Source organism: Mustela nigripes, chromosome 10 (assembly GCF_022355385.1).
Source record: "Mustela nigripes isolate SB6536 chromosome 10, MUSNIG.SB6536, whole genome shotgun sequence".
Classification (NCBI taxonomy): Eukaryota; Metazoa; Chordata; class Mammalia; order Carnivora; family Mustelidae; genus Mustela; species Mustela nigripes.
Window position 1 is genome coordinate 25,234,922 of NC_081566.1, and position 24,621 is coordinate 25,259,542.

General features: G+C 43.4%; 1 protein-coding gene across 3 annotated transcripts in view; it reads left to right on the forward strand.

The window, feature by feature from the left end:
• Window positions 1–24,621, forward strand: part of ASTN1 (astrotactin 1) — a 316,666-nt gene that overhangs the window by 90,164 nt on the left and 201,881 nt on the right. The window lies entirely within an intron of this gene.

Sequence of the window (24,621 nt, forward strand, 5' to 3'; positions counted from 1 at the left end):
TCCAGGGGCGGAGACCTGATGCTTAGTCCCAGTTTTGTACAGGGAGAGCCTCATGTACTGCATTTTTATTCATTTCTGACTTTATACTTGGAATCCCTAATTTCCAATACCGAAAAACAATTTTTATTGTTAAAGGTGAGAGGAAGCGTTTTTCTTCTCAATGACACATGACCTGATTTGGCACGGAGAAAAGAATGATGCTTTTGGACCTGCAAATTTCCTACAAGAACCATGGAAAATCCTGAGGGCTGTCATCTCCTGACAGTAGGTGGGGCCAGAAAGAGGGTGGTAGCTCACTGGTGTTGAATTTGTTTGTGATGAGCAGTACATTTTATACTCTGCCCAGACAACCAAAAACATACGGCCCTGGACTCACATAATCGGGAAAATATACTGACCCGTGGCCAGTGGTTGTCATCAGGTCACTAAACCTATTTCCCCAGATATAAAATGAGCCCATCTTGCCTCTCAGTACAAATGTAATAAAATCTAGTAATGCAGCCATGAAAATAAGCACTGGCCCATAACCCAAGGGCTTAAGAAGTCAAGGCTAATGAGAAACGGGCAGTATACAAAAAATAAACTGAATTTCCTCCTCTTTATCTTGGGTTTGATAGGAATTGGGGTATATTTTCCACAGCGAGTGTCTGCACACGCCTCACGCAAGAGGGATACAAAAAAATGGGAAATAGTGGGCATTGGTTAGAGGAAGAGTGGGTAAAATTATAATTGGGGAAAGGGCCAATGAAAATTTTATGGGACTAATAATTTTTACATCTACTAGTAGATAATGAGGTGCTGATACGTTAGGCACTATTTGTCGTTGTGGAACTCCCTCCAGTGTGAGGAGAGAGAGTACTGAGGAAAGCCAGGAGTAGTTGAAGCTTGGTGCTGGTGTTATCTTTTCTGGTGTGTATCAAACACGCCTCCCCTGAACAACGGAGGAGGGGGAGGGAAATCCGTGCTATTGTGGTGTCTCTGAAGGCACGGGGAGGGCCCCGTCCTGGCACGCATAGCTGCCCTGATTCTCTCCTGCCCTTTCTTCTTCTGGAAAGTCTCCCTGCTGTACTCTTCCTATGCGTGCCCTTATGACAGAAGGATCAAGGGGCCACTTCAGAGGAGCTTAAGCTTCAAACAGCCTTTTCCAAAAATAACAAAGGTGGAAGAAAGAAAAGACAGCCATTTGTGAGTGAAAGCCTGAGCCCAATAAAAGAACATGAAGTGAGACACCGTGGAGGGGAAAGTAACCTGAGAGAGCACAGAAGCCCATCTCTCTCACTTGACAGAGGAGGAAACTGAGGCCCAGAGAAGTCTTGCCCTTACGGGACAATGTTGTCCCAGTGTCATCCTGGGCCCCCAACCTTTGTACACTCATAGATGAACTCATCCTTTCCCAGGGGTCCAGCTTACCGTGACTCATGCCTGACCAGAGAGGAGAAGTCCCTGCGTGCTTCTGATGTGTGATTTACATACCTCTGGGGTGCTTGGTCTGGAGGAACAGAGTGTAATTGAGACCCTGCACATGGGAGGCTCCACTCCCTCGCCTAGACCTGCTCCCCACCCTGTGTGTCCTCTGTCGGGGAGTCCTCCACTGGCCTTTTGGGACTATCCGCACACCTTCCCTCATCCGTGCATCTGGGCAGTGACTCACTCTTCATTCCGCTCCTGAGCTTTCCACCTTTTCTCTCCTCTGCCCGTAGTACAAGCCCCTAACCCCTCTTCACTCTGCTTTTCCCTGTTACTCATCTCAGCTCTCCTGGTCTTTCTATTACGCAGCCAGCTTTAAAAAAAAAAAAAATTATTAACATATAATGTATTATTTTCCCCAGGGGTACAGGTCTGTGAATCATCAGGCTTACGCATTTTATAGCACTCACCATAGCACATACCCTTCCCAATGTCCAAAACCCAGCCACCCTGTCCCTACCCCCTCACCACCAGCAACCCTCAGTTTATTTTGTGAGATTAAGAATCTCTTATGGTGGGGCGCCTGGCTGGCTCAGTGGTTAAGCCTCTGCCTTCAGCTCAGGTCATGATCCCAGGGTTCTGGGATCAAGCCCCACGTCGGGCTCTCTGCTCAGCAGGGAGCCTGCTTCTCCCTCTCTATCTGCCTGCCTCTCTGCCTGCTTCTGCCTAATAATTCTCGTCAAATAAATACATTAAAGATCTTTAAAAAAAAAAAAAAAGAAAGGAAAAAAAAAAAGAATCTCTTATGGTTTTTCTCGCTCCCCAGTCTCATCTTGTTTAAATTTTTCCCTTCCCTACTCCCCCAAGCCCCCGCCCTGCCTCTCAAATTCCTCATATCAGAGAGATCATATGATAATTGTCTTTCTCTGATTGACTTATTTCACTCAGTGTAATACCCTCTAGTTCCATCCACTTCATTGCAAATGGCAAGATTTCGTTTCTTTTGATGGCTGCATAGTATTCCATTGTATATATAAACACCATATCTTCTTTATCCATTCATCTTTTGAAGGACATGTAGGTTCTTTCCATAGTTTGGCTATCCACAGCCAGCTTCTTAAAGGCACAAATCAGACTGCTTTGCCAGTGAATAAAGTTCAGACCCTTCAGTGTGGCACACAGTGTCATCTGCACCTTGGCCTCCAGGGAGCTCTTCAGCTCTGTCCAGCCTGCCAAGTGCCATCTTGCGCTCAGCGGCTGCTCTGCTATTCTTCTGTGGCTCGGTATGAAAGCCGACAGAGTAGCCAGCATCTTCCCTTTGCCACGTACACTTGGTGCAGATAACCACCTTTATCTAGTGCAAGTTACCACCTCTTGTTTTAAGCCTTCCTGATTCTCTCCTTCAGGCTCCTAACCCAGAGAACAAAATGGTGGTTGCTGAAGGGAAGGGGGGGTGGGGATGGGCACAAAATGGATGATGGGGATTAAGCGGTACAAACTCCCAGTTATAAACTAAGTAAGTCACGGAGACGGAAACTACAACATAGGGGATATAGTCAATAAAACTGTAATATACTTACCGTGTAAGCATTTTATAATGTGTGTAATTGTCAGATCACTATGTTGCACACCTGAAACTAATTTGCAACTAATTTAATATTTAATAATTTTAACTAATTGAATATTCAATGTCCGCTATTCTGCAATTAAAAATTTTAAGAAAACATCAGATTTTAGGCAGGATAGTCAATGGTATTGGACTATTGTGCGGGGACAGACGGCTCGCCATGGTGAGCATAACACAATGTATGAACTTGTTGAATCACGATGTTGTACACCTGCAACTAATATAACAGTGTCAACTATGCTTTAATTAAAATGAAGTTTAGGGAGGAATAAACCACAATGTTAGATGTTGTTGGATGGTCAAAGATGTGAAAATGGTCAAAAGAATGGAAAAAAACCCACAACAATCCTTATCTTCTCTCTGTCCTCTGCATATCTCTCCTGTAGCCCCTTTTGGCACTTTTAGTTGTTGGGGTTTTTTCCCCCTGCCCATTCTAGAATGTAAACTAATGGACCATCTCATTCATATTTTTAACCTTTAGTATTTGGTGTGAAGATAGGACTCAGGAGAATACTTTTAAAGAAGTGAATGAGGGGCACCCGGGGGCCTCAGTTAGTTAAGTGTCTGCCTTCGGCTCAGGTCATGATCCTGGGTTCCTGGGATGGAGCCCCGCATTGGGGTTCTGGCTCACGTGGAGCCTGCTTCTGCCTCTCCAACCCCTCTTGTGCTCTCTCTCACTCTTTCCCTCTCTCAAAGATAAAATCTTAAAAAGAAAAAGAAAAGAAAAAGAAATGAATTAATTAGTGGGTGAATGAACCTTCACAGTGTCTACTCGTGACCCAATCAGGCAAGAGATCCTTGGTTTTCCTTCTTTCTGTTCATGTTTTCCCTATTCCCAGTGAGAAGACCCAAGCATTTAAAATGGTATCCTGAGGGGCAGCTGGCTGGCTCAGTCAGTAGAGCATGCAACTCTACTTAGGATTGTGAATTTGAGCCCCATGTTTGGGGTCAAGATTAACTAAATTAATCTAAAAAGCAGGGGTGCCTGAGTGGCTCAGTTTGTTGAGCGTCTGACTCTTGATTTTGGCTTAGGTCATGATCTCAGCATCCTGGGATTAAGTCCCACATCCGGCTCCCTGTTCAGTGGGGAGTCTGCTTGAGACGCTCCTTTCCCTCTGCCCCTCCCCCACTCTCTAAAAAAATTAAAAACCTAAAAAAATAAAATGGTACCATCAGTGCATTTTCTGTACATAATTTATCTCATTTTCAAATCGAAGCATTAGAATTCACCAGCTAATTAGAAATAAGTAAAGACAAGTCTTCAGTTTCTGGTTTGTTATCTCTCTTGCAGCTCAATTATATTTTAATTGTCCCAGAAAAGAAAATACAGACAGGAAGAATACATACATGTATCGAGTGCCAGCTGTCCACTTTACTCATGGTCTCTAATGCACCCACACCCTTTGAGGTGTGCATTACTATGTACATTTCACAAATGAAGACACAGAGGCTCTGAGGTTATGTGACTTGCCTGGGATCCTAAGACCAGCAAATGTCAGAGTTGGGATTCTAACCACGTCTGTCTGATTCAAAGTCCATTCTCTTTCCCCTTCACTACACTTCCTCCCTAGGGAAACAGAAGAGAATTAGGGACATAAAATCTCAAGAAGTTTCACTAAAAGGCATTTCTCTCTGACTCCAACAACAAATTGGACGGAGGAGGCAGGCGCTGTGAACCCTAACTCTAATCCCTTTGCATGACATGATTTCGAGAAAGTCAATTAACCTCTTATTTTCCATCATCCTGTATTCACAAATAGGGGATATGAAGACTTTCCTCAATTAATGAGAAAGAGTTGCTTCCCAAGTTGGTTTGTGTTATTTGTTACAAATATGCATTCATTGTAATTACGAACCATAATAGTGACTTTACTTCTGTAAGAAGTTAGTAATTGGTCTGAAGGAAATGATAGCTGGTCTAGTGAAAAATCAAACCATTGGATCCAGAATGGATTCCCTTTTTATCTCACTTTATATAACGTCTCTTTTGAAGTGTGTGATGCCTGTATTCTTTCCCGCCTGGTGATAGGACCAAAAATGGAGAAACGAAGAAATGTTTAGGAGAGAAGAGGAAGGACAGGTAGGAGTGTGACTGTTGAACACTTTATGTGCCAAATTGATTTTTTTTCCCTAGGCCTAATAACTCCAAGGTGGAAATGGATATTTTTCCTTGAGCATTAAACACATAACATTCACAGCACTCATTGGACCTCAGCAGTTACCGGCTGTTGACAGAACTTGAATGTTGACAATGCAGAGTCTAAGATTGAATATACCGGACAGAGCAATAGAGGAAATATTCAAAGTAGAAGCATTTTAGAATATAAAAATTATACTTTCGATTTTTTCCTGGATCCTGAGAGACAGTATAACAGAAAAAGCCTCAGTCTGAGATGCTTTCTCTGGATGTCTTATGAGCTAATGCTCCGTGTGACCTTGGGCAAAGTATTGAACTCTCAGAGCTTTTGTTATAGTTTAAGTAGAGGTTATGGGGTTTCTGCTGTTGAAGGGCTGGGCATCTGTAAGGTGAGGACAGTATCTTCGAGAGCCTTCCTTGCATTTTTGTCCTTTGGTTTTGCGGTGGCCGTGGGACCCAGTTTGGTCTATAGCCACCTTGAGAGCACACCTGATGAGGTAGGTTAGCAGAAGAACGGAAATGTTTGAAGGCGCAGAGAGTGGGAAACAATGGGAAAAGGGGGACTTGAGTTTTCCCCTCGAAATCCTGCTACTTCTTTCAAAATAAAGACCTAAATAAGTAAATTTTTAAATTGGAAGGAAGAATTAACCCCAGCTTTTGCAGACTAAGTTCCTAAAGGATGAAACTACTTGACATATTCCTACAGTAGCCCCTGCAATTAACAGGCACGAGGCTGGGGGAAACTGAACTTGACCAGACCTTGGGACTTAGAGATGATCCGCCACCTACGCCACTGTTCGTCTGCGACCTGGGAAAGACCCCGGCTCCTTCCCCAGCGGCCTGTCATTTTGCCAGTCGGAATATGCTCTCAGACATTCAATCCACTCTTTTCCTTGTTTTATATAAAGTCCAACCTTTATACACAAAATATGATTTAGTTCTGGTTTAATTTCCTGAATCTTTGTGCTGCTTTTTCTTCTGGCTCTCATGTTCTTTGCAGCCAGTGTCTTTGTCCCCGCAGGTGCAGACAAATTAGCATAAAGAGTAAGTTGCAGAATTGGAGAACAGCAAATTTGATTTCAAAAGCCATTTCAGATTGAGGTCCATTTGGTGGCAGTAGGAGCAAAACTAATAAACAAACCAGATTTTTTTTTCCATACTCAAATTGATTTTTTTTTTTTTACTTGACAGTATCCCTTTAGAAGTAGAATATTTTATCAAATTCTGATTTTAGCTGTCATGTACAGTGCTTTTTTTTTGTTTCCTTTCTCATTATTGCTGACTGTTAAGTTATGTGGGTTGGCAAAGGAAGAGCTTTTCCTTTATAATAAAGAAGAATGCGTCGTTACTGCAATGCCATTATCTACCTGTGTGTTTCATGACCTTATAGAGGCAGCCCATTGTGGTTCGACACTGTTCTTCGTGCTAGCATAACTCCCATTTTACAGATGGGAAAAAACTAGAAAGAGACTTTCAGGGCCATACCTAGACTTGGAAAGATAGGATTCTGAAGAAACCTGGATCTAGTTGACTCTGTCCCTGAGCTGGCAAACATTGTTTATGACTTCTCTCATAAGGACTGGTGTGTGTTTATTAACCTGATGTTCTGGGGGTTGCAGGAAGAGTTTGCGGTAAGCTGGACGGACAGATCAGAGGAGGTCTATGCCGTGGGTCATGGTCAAGGTCGTCCAGTAAGGGGCCAGAGTGCAGAATTCGCTGAGCATTTTGGATCTTCTGAAGGATGTCTGCGTCTTGGTGTGTAGGCTCCTATGATTGCAAGACTCAGTTCCTCAGTGAGGGGATTCCTCGAAAGCATACCCATGTCAGTAGGAGGCAGTGACCTTGCAGGATTCACGCTGCTGTTGGACCTCAGAGCAGTGGACCTGGATCCCGGGATGGGCCTTGGGACTCCATAGAGGGCTTTGGGGTCTTTCCTGGGCTGTTCTGCCACACATCAGCTTCTCCTGAGCCCCCTGCTAACTCGCCTAGGGTTTCCCTATCTGCGCCTGTCTTTTCTCGACCCCAGAGCTTTGCTTACTCATGTTTTCTTCAATTTCCTCATTTCTCCAGCTTGAAGTGGCCATTCTGGTGCAGATTCCCCATCTGTGCATTTACTGTGCGGCACTCTGAGCTCGGCTTTGGCTGATTTTTGCCTGATTTGTTCCATATTTGCTATTACAGATTCCTAAGAGGAAAAATCTGATTAGCTCATCTTGTGCTGGGCCATGTCGCGGGTCACTGCCCGGTCTGTAGCCAGACTGCCCTCAGTGAGGTGCCCACCCTGAGAGGGTCACGTGGGAAGAAGTGCTGAAGGAAGGGGCTGTGGGAGGAGGGACAGCTCGGGCCCTGGCCTACTGTTCTCTTCATAAACCTTCCTAATACTATTCCTCACCCTGAAATAGTCCGCCAGCCTCCGAGGAATAATTTCTAGGAGTGAAAATATTTTCAAGGTCAGAAAAGGAGAAATCATTAAAGTGACCGTAGCTACAAGACACTGTCTTAAGAGCTTTACGTTTATTACTTCATTTCCTGCATACAAAAAGCTTTATAAAGTAGATATAATCCTTTTTGGGCTTAAATAACCTGTTCAAGACAAACCAGTATTAAACAGGGAGGGGTGGATGTGCAAGTGTAGTCTGTCACACTCCAAAACTGTGCCTGCAAATTATACTCTTTCCATAGCTAACTGAGTATCTTTAACGGGCATTTTCTCCACCCGAGTCAAATTAAGCATCTATGAAATAATTTGGTTGGAATTGTAGCCGTGATGGGGGGAGCGTCGCACACCAGGGCTGGGATGGAGGGGAGCAGTGTGGGCAGATGAGGGAGGTCTCTCTCCTCAGGAGCAAGACTCCCTTCTGTCAGCGCTGAGGGGACCAGAGCCCCAAGAAGGCGCATCCCCCCGCCAACAGACGTGAGTGTGCCATGTGGCAGCCTTCCGTGACTTGTATTAGCACAGATCCATCATTAATATGACAAATATGCACACCTGCAGACTTAATTGCTTCCATTTTCTTGAGTCACTGATAGGTTTATGGCCCGCCTCAATTCCAGTAAAACGAAAGCAATCTAGATTGGACGAAAAAAGTGCCTTGCTCCAATCAATCTCTTGAACAGACCCAGACTCCAGCCCTGATGACAGACTTTCTTTCTAGACAGGGTAATTAAAGAGGCAGAGCCAGATACTTCTGAAAGTCCCTTCATCTCAGTTTTATCATCTATAATACAATCTTAGAAACTCTAGACGGGAAACATCTTTTCTTCTCCCATCCCTCCCCAAATGATTGGCCCTCCCTCTTGGCAAAGGCCGTATGTGCCCTCCATCTGTCTTATTCCAGAGGCCAGTCAGCGTAGGCTTTCCAGTTTGCTCCTGAGGGGATAGTGGACGTGCTATGGGGTTTCTGTTGTAGTTTGGGGTCCCTCACTTAAGACTGAAAGGCACAAAAAGAAAAGCCATCTTTGTGCCAGAAGCATTTTCGCCACCAAATCCAGGTTTGGCTCTGCCCACAAAACCAAGAATAACACAAAGTGGGGTATCACTCGTTCCTCACTCTATTGAGGAACCCTCTAGCAAAGAAAGCAAAGCTACCTAGTGTATGGTTTGTACCAGTGGAACATTTTAAGTATCAGAAAAAAACAAAAAACAAAAACAAACCAAAACCACACAAAGATTTGGAAAACTTTAATAGATTATTAAATGACTATGTAGGAAATAATGTGTGTTAAATGGAAATTAATTGACCAAGAATATGTTTTGGTAACCCTCGGGGTGTAAGAGATCCCCACAGGATATAAAGAACTGGTGCCAGTCGGAAAACCCTCAGATTCTTTCATGATTGTGGAAGAGGGAGATGAGAAACGTAACTGATGGAATGACTTTTCTCAGTTGTTACTGAAGAATTTGTGAAATTTTTTAAAGATTTTGTTTATTTGGGGGAGAGAGAGGGAGAGAGATCACAAGAGGGAGAAGAAAACTCCCCATTGATCAGGGAACCTGAGGCAGGGCTAGATCCTGGGACTCTGGATTTGTTACCTTAGCCAAAGGCAGACTTTTAACCTGCTAAGTCTCCCAGCTACCCCCAAATTTGTGAAATTTCAACAAACATCTTACTTTCTGAAATTTAAGTATGAAAACAAATAATAGTGTGTACTGTTGACCCTTGAAAATCGTGGGAGTTGGGGCACTGACCCCCTGTACAGTCAAAAATCTGTGTATAACTTTTGATACCGCAAAGACTTAACCTATAACCTACTGTTGACTAGAAGCCACACCCACAGTTGATAAACCCACATTTTGTGTGTTATATGTATCAGATACTATAGTTTGATAACAAAGTAATAAGCTAGAGAAAAGAAAATATTATTAAGAAAATCATAAGGAAGAAAAATACATTTACAGCATCATACTGTATTTATCAAAAAAAATCCACATATAAATGGACATATGCAGTTCTAAGGCATGTTGTTCAAGGGCCATCTGTACTAAGGGTACCCTGAACTAGCTGACAAAAATAGTTAGGTTACTGATGCAGCAAAAAATACAGCCATGCCTCCCAAAGAATTTCAGAGATGAAGTCGGGAAAAAAGGTGTCGGAATATCTGATTCAATCTGATCGGGCAGAGCATCCCTGTTTGTAAGGATTCAGCCTTTATGGGGGGCAAACCACTGAGGCCAATGGTGATGGATGAGGTCTGTAAATACTTCAATAGGAATTGAACCCAGTATGAGTGTACGGGGCGGGCTAAGTGGTGGGAGTCACGGTAACACTTGGAGTCTCTAGAAGGAATCGAGTCTGAGTGTCACGGTGATGAGGCTTTTCCATACATGCTCGTCAAGGGGATCTACTTAGATTTTCAGAAAAGTTTGCCAGGTTCTACCTTTAAGTAAAATCTCTTTTTTTAATGGTCAGTTACCACCATATTTGTTGGTAATGGAGCCTCAGTTATGAAAGCAATATAGTTGATAGTCTTTATACATGATTTAGATGATACTAAGCTTTATAAACTAAAAAGTCAAGTTGACGGAGACAGCCTGCAAGGAGATCATTAGAATCCATGTCAGAGGACAGAAGAGAGGGAGGTGATTTTCATGCTATCAATGCCAAGGCAATGTTCTCCCAGATACGGGGTCTAGTTATAATTATAAAATAAAAGGGTATTTGTCACATCATTAATGATTCAAAAAAATTACCTAGAATTCATTAAAGTAATTTGCTGAAAACATGGACCCAGTATGCTCTCCTGATTTAAATGGGGAAACAAAATGTCATCATAAAGGGCATGGGAAATCCGATAACTCATGTAGAGCCATGTTGATTTTTTTAACCAGGAAAAAAATAAGTTATTCTTGTCACTGATCGTTAAGGAGCATATTAATATTAATAACTACAACTCATATTTCTTGCATTTTGAAGCATTTCTGATTGCATTTTTACTTTTTTTTTTTAAAGATTTTATTTATTTACTTGACAGAGATCACAAGTAGGCAGAGAGGCAGGCAGAGAGAGAGGGGGAAGTAGGTTCCCTGGTGAGCAGAGAGCCCGATGCGGGGCTCAATCCCAGGACCCTGGAATCATGACCCGAGCCGAAAGCAGAGGCTTTAACCCACTGAGCCACCCAGGCACCCCCCGATTGCATTTTTACTTTAACCACCCTACAAGGAAGATGTCTGTATTACTCCCATTTCTTGAAAGAGAGAGAAACTGAGGCTTATAGATTTCAGAGTTATAGGTGCAGGAACCTTGCCTCAGACTTAGGGTTTTCTGTTACTAGAATCCTTCCTGTCTCTGCTTTGCTGCACATTCCACTCTTGGGAACACATTTAATGAACCCAGAGGAAGTGTGAGAACGGCAGGTGCAGAGGTCAAGAAGAAGTGGGTATGGTTCTATGAAGGTAGAATAAAAAGCCTGATACATGCTGAACACAAAAGCCGAATATGGATGAAAGAAATATGAATGAGTCTGCTGATAACAACGATGAACACTACGAGAGGAAGGCGATCCATATTTGTCACATGAAATACGTGTGACCTTGTTTGCCAAACACTCAATTGCTAGGATTCAAAGTTCTATTTGAAACCCAGGGAAGGTAAGCGTAGGGCAATAAAGGAAGTACTCCTTCACGTGAAGGTATTATTCATAGAGAACTTACTTCCCAGGTGTGGTACAATCAGAAAATATAGGTGTAGTAGACAAACAGAAAAGATACTGGAAGTTTCATGAATGAAAAAGACAAACAAACGTTGGTAAGCAAACAAAAAGTCACTATGAAGCTGAGGTTGATCTTAGTTTTTTCTTTTCTTTTCTTTTCTTTTTTTAAGATTTTATTTTTGAGCAATCACTACACCAGTGTGGGGCTTGAATTTACAGCTCCGAGATCAAGGGTCTTTTGTTCTATTGACCAATCCAGGAAGGCTTCCCTATACTGACCTTTGTTTTAAGACCAATGTCCAAGAGGACATGAGCCTCTTGACATAAAATTACCTTCCTGCTCTGTGCCTTTTTGGCCACAGAATGAAGACTGGATAAAAATATCAGGTGTCCTTAAGTTCCGGTTTTAATGTCCCGACCTAAGTCTTATGTCCCACTCATTCCAGCTATCATCACTTGTGTTCTCAATCTAATGGTTTGATTATGAAATTTATAGCTGTATTCTTTTAGAACAAGAAGCAGAAAACCCAGCAATTTTATTTTTCATTATGCAAAGCCCAACTAATATAGTTTAAAAACGTTACAGCCTTTAATTAATGGATCAGTGCTACTAAGTAGGGAATGGAAATGTCAGTGCCACCTCCATCTGTTAATTTCTGGTCTTTGGTATTAATATGGTATGCCCGGACCAGCAAAGAAGGAAAACTAACCATGGGAGGTCATCTTGCCATGGAAATATGGGTGGAACAATGCTGAAAATTAAAAATGAAATTCCAGAAGGAATATCATGCTGGTTAAAACATAAGAATAGTGACACAGTTGTGGCAGAAAGTCAGGAGAAAAGGGGTAAGGAAGACATAGTGAACAAATAGGTGAATTAGAAATTAGTCTTATACTAGAGTATATACTAGTATCCCCACAGGGAAGAGGTAGAGAAGTGTAGAGTGGTTCAGAACGAAGACTGTGGAGCTAGACATCTTGTTTGAATCCAGTCTCCTCCACTTGCTAAGTGCATGACGCTAGGCAAACTATTCTACCTTTCTGACTTCTAGCCTCCTCTAAGAGCTGTTCTCTACCTCATGCAGTAACTGTGAGGATGCAGTGAGTCAACATAATCAAAAACCCTTAGGCAATGCCTGATGCTTCATAAGTATTAGCCATTATTCTGAATTGGGTTCTGAGACCGTGTGTGTTTGGGGGCTGAAGTTTGTATTTTCCTATTCTTGACTTGATCAAGTCAAAAGAGGAGAGTATATGCATAGATTATCAGGTCCAGTTCCTGCCATCAGGTCCATTCTCATGCCATTCTCATGGCAGATGATACCAAGGATTCTGCCTGACCAATCCCATCTCAGTCCCTTCCTCCGTCACTGGTGGCAAGAGGCGAAGTCAGCTTGTTGACTTGGGTGCTAATGATCCCTCACGGGATCTGTCACTTATCATTGCTGAGTGGACAGTGGGAGGCTTCAGGAAGAGAGAGTTCCTTTTCTGGAGTCCTAGTATCACAGTCATGTGACCAGTTTCCTATCCTCTCCGTGCCTCACCTCCCAATCCTGGGATAATAATAGTACCTACCTTACAATGTCGAGCAGCTTAAGGAGCACGGATGTGTTTAGCTCAATATTAGTTGTTGTGAAAAATAGTAATTTTCAATTGTCCTACTTCATTTTTGGCAGGTTCAGCTTGATCTTTGTATCATCTAGCCCTTTATAAATACTAGGCCCATGGAGAGCTTGGTGCCATGAAGTATATATGATGATAAAAGCACAGAGATTCGGGCACGCTCCACAGAGCACTCACCAGCACCAGAAAGGGGCAGAAGAACAAAGTAGGCATAAGGATTCGTGCCTCAGATGAATGCAAAATGGTGGGCAGACTTCACCTATTTTCAAAAACAAGTCCTTCGTGAAGAATGCTTGGCTCCTTTTTTTTTCACTCTCAGTCCTTTAATGTGTGTTTCATGTAGAGGGCCTGCAGAGGAGGGGAGGGCTCTAGAATTAAGGGGGCTATAATGAAGAAGGTGGGGAAGAGAAATGGAAAGCTGTTAGCAACTGGTCCTGTCAATGCCTGTTTTTCCCGTTTAAGCAGCAACATGTTAAAGCCATCAAGGACCTGGTATTCCTTCAAAATTACTATCACTGGGGACTAGATGGCTAGATCCACAGTTCCTTGGGGAGATCTGTCTGTCAGGTCATTTAGAGGTCATCTTGACCCCTATCGTAATGAATGAACACTTACACAAATTAGCCTGAAGAAATGGGCTTAAGGCAGTGTCAAGGGAGTCTTTAGACCCATAACTGGAAGAGAGAAAAAAGCAGGTCTGATCCTCCAAGGGAGTCTGTCACAGGGAAATAACATCAGATTGCTGCGTGATTTGTACACTAGTGAGAATTGGATAATAACTCAATTTTGTTCCCGGGTCTATGAGCCCAAACTCTTCAAACTCCTGACAGTGTTTACTATTGATGTATATCTTCCGTATATCTAATTCATTAAGCTGAAATACAAGCACAGTGGTTCATGATTTCTCAGTATATATAAATAAACATTGCTCTGGTAGACAATACTGTTTGGTAGAAAGAGCACTGAGCTCAGAGTCAGAAGGCTGGATTTGAGCCCTGTTATCTCTGTCTCATTAGCTCTAACCCTTGCGATCGTCGCTCACCTTCTTTGGCCTTCTGATTCTATTTCTGTAAAACCCACCACATAGGATTGATGAATGAAAAGGGAAGGGGCCTTATAAGAAAGGGCTTTGCACATTGTAACACAGTGATTTTAATAAGGAATTTTTCACATGCTTGAGTCTTCGAATTCTTTGTAGAATTCCTTCCCACTTTCCTCTCTTGGGCTGGATTACGCAGCAGAGATACGGAAGATTATTACCATTTTTCATCTTCATTCTGTAGGAACCTAAGGTTCAGTTCAGTATGGCAACTGTAGATCATAGGAAGACGAAAAATAAAATCAGCGAATCTTAGAGTGAGAAGAGCCTTTGGAAGTCACTTGACCTCGCCCCTCTTCTGAAGGAGGAGATGGTTTATGGAGAAGATCCTAGAGAGATGCTTGGTCTGCCTGACCATGTATTTGCAAGAAGGCAATGCTCATGGTCAGCAAGGTGAGCTCACAGGTCTGTAGGAATGGGCTAGAAAGCTTTGTCCTCCCAGGGTGAAGATAAGAATGGAAAGTTCCACTTAAGTTGTAATATCTCTTGGCATTTATGATAACAAACACTATACTGATGAGTCTATACGGACGAGAAGAAGATTCCATTTACTACTGTTAGTTGTTTGTTTTAAGATTTTATTTGAGAGAGAGAGAGAGAGAGAGAAGAGGAGCAGAGGTAGATGGAGAGAACAGACTCTCTCCCAAGAGTCCCAAGCAGACTCTGCACATGACCTGAGCCAAAATCAAGGGTCAGGCGTTGAACCCATTGAGCTCCCCAGGCACCCCTACCATGTTAGTTCAGCACTACCTCCATTTGGTCATTCCAGCTTCCTTGACCACAGTTACCACTCCCCCATACCTCTGGGGACACCTGCCTGTGTGATTTCAGGAATATCTTGCCATGTGTCTGATAGCAAGCTTGCTAGAGTTGGCCTTGCGTGCTGGCCTTGAATGGGTCGGGGTAGCGCAGTCTCCCTCTGCAAGAATCTCCATGGCCGGATCTTAATGCAGAGGTCTGTGAGTGGGGGTTTCATGAGAGATATCTACAGAGTGTTCCATTTGCTAGCATGCATTGCAGAAATGTCCACAAATGACTTGGCCCAGGTTCCTTACAGACCTGAGCTGATTCCTGGACTTGGGGTTCCCGGATTTATAAAAACTCTTAAGCAGTTGGAGTCATTTAAAAGTACCATTTGCTTAACTCTGTCAAGGATTATTAGTCCATTCTGGAATTTATGTGAGTGATTCCAATAATGACAACAGCACAGTATTAAGGAGGACAGTGAAGACGTTGATGTTGACTAGTATGCATCAGATGTCAGATACTGATAAGCACTGTACTTACAGTACCCTGGGGTTGAGATTTGCAAAATGAGAGAGTGAGAATGGAAATAGTAGAGAGGAACAGTAGCCTTGAAGCCAAGGGGTCTAGGAATTTTCCTCCCTAATTCGTATTTTCTAACTGAGTGAACTTGGTTAAATAGGCTGGCTTTTCTGGAATTCCTCATCTGTAAAATGGTCCTATAAATACCCCCATTAAAGGGTCATTGAGGATTAAGGTAGCTCCTGGATGTTGAAAGGGCTTCTTAGCAGAGCTAGTGCATAATAGGTACATCATTACTCGTTGGGCTGAATCACAGGTGATAAGAACAGAAACACAAGTGGATGAGCACTAATTAGAAATGAGATGAATCGAGACTGTTGAGGACAAGCAGTGGGTTTTCCTCCTTTTGAAGTCATTTCCAGGTGATCTTTTATCATTGTCATTTTCCCTTCCCATCCCTTTCATAGGGTGAGAGCCATAGAGGGGACCTCATTGACATAGTTTGGGATCAGAATTAAAGCAAATGCTAAACTCTTTGTTAATGAAGGACTAAAAGTACAAGAGAGAGGATTCAGAAGGAGTAGAGCTCTCAATGGCTCTGAGAATCCGTATCCTTGCAATCAGCCCGCATCCGTCTAGGTCCCTGGCTCTCCAAAACCCGGGCGTCCGTATTGCTTCCAGTGCCACACTGCGGGCACATGGCCCCCAAGGACTTGCAAAACTCAAATCAGAATTCCAATCATGAAACCACAGGCTTCAAAATGACTTGTTCTCATTACAATGTATGAAATGATCCGTAAATACATATTTTAACATTACAGAGTTTAAATATTATTACACATCTTACTTGATGTCAGATTTTGTTAAATGCGTGCCGTTATCTCAATTTACAAAGGTCAGTCAGGTGGCAGTGGAGAATAGAGTCTGGATATATTTAAAATTTTTCTTACCAGTACATCTGCGGCTCAGATAACCCTGCCTTTTTCAAAGAGCTTTGGGCTTTTTTATTTCCCCCTTTCAAATGAGACTTTAATGAGTATCATGTGGATAAACTCTTTGCAGAGGTTTGAAAAGATCCAGAGAAACACTGTAGTAGGAACAAGCAAACCATTTTGGATGAAATCATAAGCCATTTGAATGCCTCCTCATCTCTCTAGTTGTGTCAGAACCTTTTGGCTGCATTTTTCCGCCACAGGAATGTTTTCATCTCCGTGGCTAGGTAAATAGAATGTTCATGTTGTTGCTCGATTGCTATTCACGCCAGCAGAGTAGCAGAGAGTGACCTACTTCCAGCAGCATCCATAGAAAGCTTTGCTGCTTTCCATCACGTCTGATTTTATAAAAAATCTACCTTCTGTTATTTTTTGCATCCTCTGCCCCCCTCGGCTCCAAAGACAACATACCATGGACTGAAAACGTCCTTACTTCTTTCTCTCATCACTCTTGCTTTCTGTGTTGGTTCCTTTCAGACCATTTTAAACCTTTTCTGGAAAAAGAGAAGTGGAGTGGGTGCCTAGCCTTAAAGGAAGTGAGCATTTCTGATGTTTAAAGGGTCACCATATAAGGCAGGGCTGCCGAGAGGGATCCGGTGATGTTTTCTTACTGAGACTACCGTGGACCACATCAACATAAAAGGTAGATAACTCGTCGGAAACCATTTGGAGGCATCTATATGTGGATGGTTCTTTCTTATCAGGGACCACTGACTTGAGTTCCCTGAGGTCACTCTATACTGCCAACACTTAACTTTATAAGTTGACAGGCTGGATTGAGCTAGAAGCATCCCAGACTCCAAGAGGAAAGTCTGATTTGAAAGACTTCTACAGAGCCTTACCCAGTTGGCATGCAGAAATACATAAAAAGTCTGCACCTGATTTGGGGTATTAACTAAAACCAAGTGCCATGTGTGGTTTTGGGTTATAGAACACCATGGTCACAGGTAGGAAGTCATTGGAGACCTTTTCTTTCCATCATTTGAGGTCAAGATAAGTGAGCTTCAGGGAGGTTGTAGCAGCTTTATTCTCCCAGCTCCCCCATCCAGTGCTCTCTTCAGCCTGCCGTGCCGTTTCTCATCACTGGATCATTAATGCTTTGAGGCGCTCTTGTTTTTTGAGAGTAAATGTCACCAAGCAGGGGAAATAGAAATTCAGTTATCCATCTCCTGGTCATAAGTGGAAATTTCTCTTCCAAATCTGCAAGTCAAGAAGGTTCCAGTTACTTGGAAAAGAGATTCTCAAAATTTTAAGCCAATCTGCTATAAAGTGTTTGCTTGCGTAGTGCTGTGGACATGGCTCAAACCATGAGATGATAAGAAACAGCCCCATGGCAGACCGCAAATTGAACAGAGAAAGCACAATGAGAGTCCCATTCCCAGTCGGACTTTGAACATCTTGACAAAAGAATTTCCTGGCTATGTTGTCTCCCATTTTGTTGTTCGCTGAGCCAGGCCTCCATAGGCAGGGACTTCAGGCAAGCAATCGATGTTTTTGGCATCTGTGCTGCTTGAATTCAGACCCAGCAGGGGACCTTATTTTATGTGTTTCTCACTCTGGGCTGTGGGATTGTATCATTTCAGAACTCCATTCCAGATGGTCCCCGTGGTGAGAGGTGTGGACGCCCAGCCAACTCAGCCCCAGGGACATCGCTTCTCTGGCTAGTTTCCTTTTCTTACTCTTCTTGACTTTGTCTGTCCTCTTTGCATTCTTCTCTTTTGTCTGCTCTTCATCTGTCCCTTATCTTTCTTCACAGATGGCCAGGACACTAATGTGCTGCTGTCATTATGTTATGGAACAAGTTGGGGTCTTTGGAGGCTGCCGTTCCAGAGACATTAAAGACTTGGGTCACGTTTGATACCAGGGTAAACATTCGCAGGATAATTAGTGATCCTCTACTGTTATTAACCCCTGACTTAAGCAGGTTATTTTCTTACAAAGGTGTTGAAAGTTAATGCCACTGTTAATAGTTTCAGTTGGAAGACCATAATGAAACCATGTGGAAAACTACACCTACCATCAATATCTTTCAAACTTTGAAATTGGGCAGGTGGGGGGTAGTGTGGGAAGGAAAGTGAAAAAGAATGGAAGGAAAGGGGTAATTATATCATGGGTTTACCTTTGGTTATCTTCATGATAGTCACTGGTGGACAAGACCCATTTGATATTTTTGTTTGGAATGATTAGTTTATCCCTGCTGAAGTCCTGAATTTATAAGCTTCATCCCATAGGGAAATTCAGAATGGCCCCTCACATAGCACAGGTGGAGGGAAGGCTAGATTCCACTTGTAGAGTTGGTCCCTTTCCCTTGGAACTTTTTCATAAAGAATATGGAGCTATTCACAATATCACACTTAACAGAACTGAAAAACAACCAAGCAAAACTGATAACGCATAGATGCCCCTCCCCTCCAGTCCCTTAACAGCAGGGAGTTTCATGGTAGTGCATTTTGTTTGTCTTCCAACTGACCGAGTTCTTTCCTAACTCTGCTCTGGGGAACCTTCTCAGAAGCTGTAGGAGTTTGGGTTTGGAGGACAAGTTTCTAAGATGAACACCAAGTTTGAAAATTCTGGTAGTCAGTCATGGCCATCAGGGGAGTCACCCTCAGCCTTGAAGGACTTGCAGGGTCAGTTCAGCCAGTGTCTCAACAAGGAAGCTAAGAATTGACAAGTTAATGCTTTCTTCCAGCCTGACCTTCCCACTTGACCAACCTCGTTACTACTTAGCTGGGTTCAGCCTGAAACCCAGCCTTGTCAGGGGTGTTTAAAAGGGGCCCAGAAAGCCAGGGCTGCTCAAAGCCACTCTAAGTTTCTCAGTGACTGAAGGGATCTTTGAGAACATCTCCATTTCAAATCCACATTTGACTTGAAATTGCCAGATTCTTTTTTTTTTAATTTTTAAAAATATTTTATTTATTTATTTGACAGAGATCACAAGTAGGCAGAGAGGCAGGCAGATACAGAGAGGAAGGGAAGCAGGCTCCCTGCTGAGCAGAGAGCCAGATGCGGGGCTCTATCCCTGAGCTGAAGGCAGAGGCCTTAACCCACTGAGCCACCCAGGCGCCTGCCAGATTCTTTGAAAGAGGGCATCATGGATCTGGTGTTCAATGAAGTTGTCTTTGGGGGAAATTCTAATGCTAACAGACTGTGTTGTCTCAGCAGCTTAGTTCAGGGATGCCCAGCATGAGGGGACCTAAAAGGGGGCAGGGCACTTGGATGGGTTGAGGAAGTGGTTGTGTCTGGAAAAGGAACTTCTGCAGCAAGATTTGGGTATCCTAAGCTAACCCCACAAAGAGACAGTATTACAAGTTCACAGGACTCAAACTAATATAGAAAAATGACTAAGGGGGTGCCTGGGTGGCTCAGTCAGTTAGGTGTCTGACTCTTGATTTCACCTCAGGTCATGATCTCAGTGTTCTTAGATTGAGACCTGTATCAGGCTCCATGGTCAGCGGGGAGTCTGCTTCAGATTCTCTCTCTCTCTTCCTCTGCCCCCGCTCCCCAGCATGTACATATGTGCGCTCTCTCTCTCTCTTTAAAATAAATATATCTTAAAAAAAAAAAAAAAAGGAACAATGACTAAGACTAATTTAAAAGTGATTTTATCGCACTCTCCTCTGGACCTTTTCCCATCCAGATTATTCTCTAGTATGTCTCTGCTCCAGGTTCCATCTTCCTGCTTCCCTGTTACACACAGAAGCTTCAACATTTCTTCCTTAGAAACCACATATCTGCACCAGAATGAGAACTCTTCTTACCAGCCTGAGGTCCAGTCAGAAAGTGGGTCTGACTCCTAGAGGCTCTGAAGAGATATCCCAAACCTGTCTGCTCTGTGTTCAGAGGGAAAGGGAAGGTGGAGTGTGGGTTCAACCTGAAAAAAAGATTGGACATTGTTTGGCACATTGAAATGATCATCTTTCATCTTTCATCTTTCATGTGGAGCATACTGTTATGGACTTAGAATCATGGAATGTCAAGTTACAGAAGGGTCCTGAAATTCTTCTATCCAGCTTCCTCTTACACAGATGAGAACATCCAAAGCTAGGCAGCTCGTTCCAGGTTAGTCCAGGCCAGGTCTCTTGAATTCCAGCTCCGTGTTTTGGTCCCTGCAGAATATAGGATCAGGATTACCCAGAGATTGGGATTGAGTCCAGTTGGTCTGCTACTTTCTTTCTGGATCTTCTTGATCTTTCTAAATCGTGGCCTCATTCACTTCTCTGCTTATTAAAACCATGGTGACTTGCCGTTAGCTTAGAACTTCTTAAACTGGCATTTATACCTTTCACATTTGACATCAGTGTACATCTCTAGCCATGACTCCTCCGAACAAACACCACCCTTCTACCAGGAGGCATCATCCTGATTCTTTGTACACATCGTTCTCTTCATCTGGAGTTGGCCTGCAGCATCTCTTCCCATTCTGTGCCTTTGCATGGGTTTCTGTCTAGCTGGGTGCCACCCCGTCACTCAGCACTGTTGTTACTCTTCCCAGTAATTAGTCATGGCCATGTCTTCAGTCTCTTACTCCATTAAAGGCTCCTTGGGAATAGGGATCACATAGCACAGTGTGCTGAATGTCACCATTAGAGTGTGCTCCAAAATTCTTCATTACATATAAGAATAAATGGCATCCTGGTTCCTGTGTGTTCCAAGCAGGTCCAGAATTTTGGGAGGTGCTGAGAGATGTGAAGCTTGTGTAGGGGAAGAATGGACATGCTGAAAGTAAGGAGAGCCTCCCCTTCCTAGAGATCTCAGTCCCACAGTGTGATGGTGGCCGTGGTGCCCATCCCACCCATGGTATCTTGACATGGCTGGGAAGGATTCTGTTGGCAGTTGTTTTATGAGCACACTGTGGCAAATGTTCTGTCTGAGCATCTTCCGTTGCCCTCAGGATGCCTTGTACTAGAATAACTGTCACTTCTCATCTGTGCTTCTTGGGAATCTCAGGGAAGGCTTCCATTGGTAGAGCAATTTCTGACTTTCTTCTTGAGATACTCTGCTAATATCCAGACCAACATGATTACACTTTTGTTTCAAGCTCTGATCTCAGCCCCATTGGTGATGAAATTCACAAAATATTTACTGTACCCTGGGTTTTTCATTGGCTGACCTAGGGCAAGTATTACATATGTAAATAAGTTCCTGGTTTCGTGTTTTAGCCCTCCCGTTTCAAATCCTGCCAGGACAAGGAAAAAAGCCAAGGAGGAAGCTATCATTCTGTAATTATCTTGAGTTTTAAAAATGACAGGTGCCCTCATGGGCAGGCCTGGTGCCTTACTTCCTTTGCCCTTTATCTTCTACAATGAGTCTGGTCTAGGCTGAACCAGGATATCACTGTCCGTGGGGATGGGCATGAATAATTCACAAAGAGATTCAAAGGGTTGGCCTGAAAGCCTAGGTCAGAGATTCTGTGCTCTCAGCTCACCTCCCCTGGGAGCATTTTTCAATAACCCCACCATACCTGTTCTTTCCTTGGTACCATCGCTCCTAGGACTCCAAAGCAGAATGCCTTCCTCCTCAGAAATTGGCTTGGACTGCTGATAGGCATGGGTTTCTCTTTGGGCTGTGAAGATGTTCTGGAATTGGAATGGTGACGGTTGCAAAACCTTGTGAATATACATATAATATACTTTGAAAGGGTGAATTTTATGGTATGTGAATTCAATCTCAATTTAAAAAGAAGTCATGGAATACTAAGACTTTGCATGACAAATTAAAATATCGCAGCACGAAAACTCCTAGAAGACCACATGGACTTTGTCCTCAAGTGCTTTCTCTTCTCTGTGCTTGTGCAAAGGTCATGTCATCCTGTGTGTGTTGGGCACAGAATAAAACTCTGGTGAGTTTTATTCCCTGTTTTGATTTAGGCTGGCATGACCTTGGTCTGGGTGTTTACCTGTCCTTGCTTCCACAGTTAAAATGGAGAGAATGAGCCTCACCTTTCTGATGAGGGTCTCCTGGGAAATTAAAAAAAATCGGCTTAAGAACTTTAGAGTTGTGAGGTACTAGATTCCTTCTGAAGAGTTACAGAAAGGGTGGAAGTGGCATGCAACGTATGCTCTTAGCCGGGCTGGCTAAGAGCAGGTGTGGGTAAGGTCTGCGTATGTGTTGCTCTGGGTGATTTAATGATGGCAATAGGTGCTCTGTTAGCAGCTGTTAATGGTCGTGATTGTTGTCCGTGGTGAGGAGACTGTTTGGTTCCTATCATAGTGGCGGTAGGTGGAGAAGGGGTGTGTTTCTCAGGAGGAATTGCCCGGGTGTTGTGAGGTGAAGGCTTGACTGCTGGTCAGGAGGGGCTTGTGATGGGGGGGGGGGCTTCAGTGATGTGTCGCAGGGCTACTGCCCAGAGGCACGCGCCAGAGTCTTTCTTCACCTGGAAGTCTGGAAGACCTCCTTAGAGCTGCAGTGAACTCGGGAGGCTTGTGTCACTCACTGCCTCACTCAACAAACAGAGCTGTGCCCATGGAAAACCAAAACCCGGATGCAGGTGAGCCTCTGTTGTCACACCCTCTGCCCACTGCAGCCTCCTGGCTGCTTGTGCTGGTCACTTCCCAGAGCGTGGGCAGCCTACCGTCCTGATGGGACGATGGAGTGTTCCAGGCGATGGGGCAAGGGGCTGAGGATGGAGGGGAGCCCTGATCATCTTGTTTGTGCTGTCTCGTCATTGTCCCTCACACGCTCTTTTACTCTTCTCCCTGGTCTGGGGTTGTTAGGAGGAGGGGGGAAATACCATCTCTGTCTTCCAGGGACAGGCGAGTGACCTGTGGCTTGTATGAATTCTTCTCACTAACCTACCCTGAGAGGACCAGACAGTACTCTTTTTCTTCAGTGTCTGAATGTCCTCTTCCCCCTTCTCTACCTGTTAAAAGGAAGTCCACTCAACCTTCAAGGTCCAATGCCAGTATCTTCTTCTGAAAGGTTACTTTTCTCCCCCTCTTCCACCCTCAACCCAGGCAAGCCTACTCTCTCCCTCTGCGCTTCCACATGATGTCATTAATGCACACGGTGTAACACCTGCCACGTTCGCATTCATTCAGAGTTGGTTGCTCTGAATGAGTTGAGGGACTCATTTAGATTGGTATTAGTACTAATACTAATTTAGATTAATATTAGATTAGTATTACAGTGCCTAGAACAGTGCCTGGTGCATAATACATGCCCAGTGGGTATCTGGTAAGTAAATTAATGAATAAATATATAAGTAAATAAATAAAGCACATCATTTGTGCCCTCCTACAAATAGTGAAAGATATTTATAAACTCCATAAATATTTAAAATTGCTTCCCTCTTTATGGTGTGGTACTTGATGAGAATACTATTCTAAATGTGTCTTATTAAATCTTTTTTATGCCTATGGAATATTATTTTTTTTTTGGTAAAAGGTGATAAATTTTAAGAGAAGAAGCCATGCCTTTTAAAAAATGAAGTTTTATAAAGCCATGCATTGCCAACGTGTGCTCAGCAGAATATCCGTTCCCCTGGGTGGTCACAGTTGTTAAGGGAGAAGGGATTTGGAAGCCAAATGAAGTTTAGGAAAGGCTAGGTTAATCAGGTCTCTCTACTGTGGGATGTCTCAAAGCTTCCATACGATATTGTTTGGGAATATTAGCTAGATTGACCTGTAATCTTGGCGTACTTCTGTAACCGTAGCTTAGCAACTACAGTGTGGTGCGCCTAGTAGGGTTTTGGTGTTTTGTTACTCATCTTTGACGTTCATCTGCTGCCTCGATGTAGAGCCCTGAGAGCGGGTAAGCGCTTCCGTCCGCGACGAGGCCTCGCTTCTTCACCACCTTCTCCACGTGCGCAACCTCTCCTCTGCAAAGATGAGAGAAAAATTAAAGGGAATTAAAACATTACCGGACATAGCACGTATCCCACACCACCAGTGGGCTATGCTGCAAATGATTGTGGTTTTAGAAATATCCTGTGAGTCCGAGTGGCTCTGAGGTAACCTCTCAGGACTGTTCCAGACGTGCCAGTTCTCTGCACAGTAATTACCAACTCTCTCCTTGGTAGAGTCACTGGTGTCTAGGAATAATTGCTAGGGAACTCAGATTTTCAAATTTACAAGAGGCAAACAACCTTGTATTTACCTCGGGGGTTTATCAAGAGATTCAAACTGTGCTGGGTAAAGTATGCTATTGATCCCAGAAATACGGGGAAGAACTTGAATTTTCACCTTGGTATTTTTCTCAATGGGTGAGAGCCCAGCTCACTAAATTATGGTGCAAAGACCTATGGGGGAGCATTCTGTTTTTTCTCAGGGCTCCTTCCCTTCCTGGAGATTTGGGGTAGCAGTAAACCTGACTTAACTCAAGC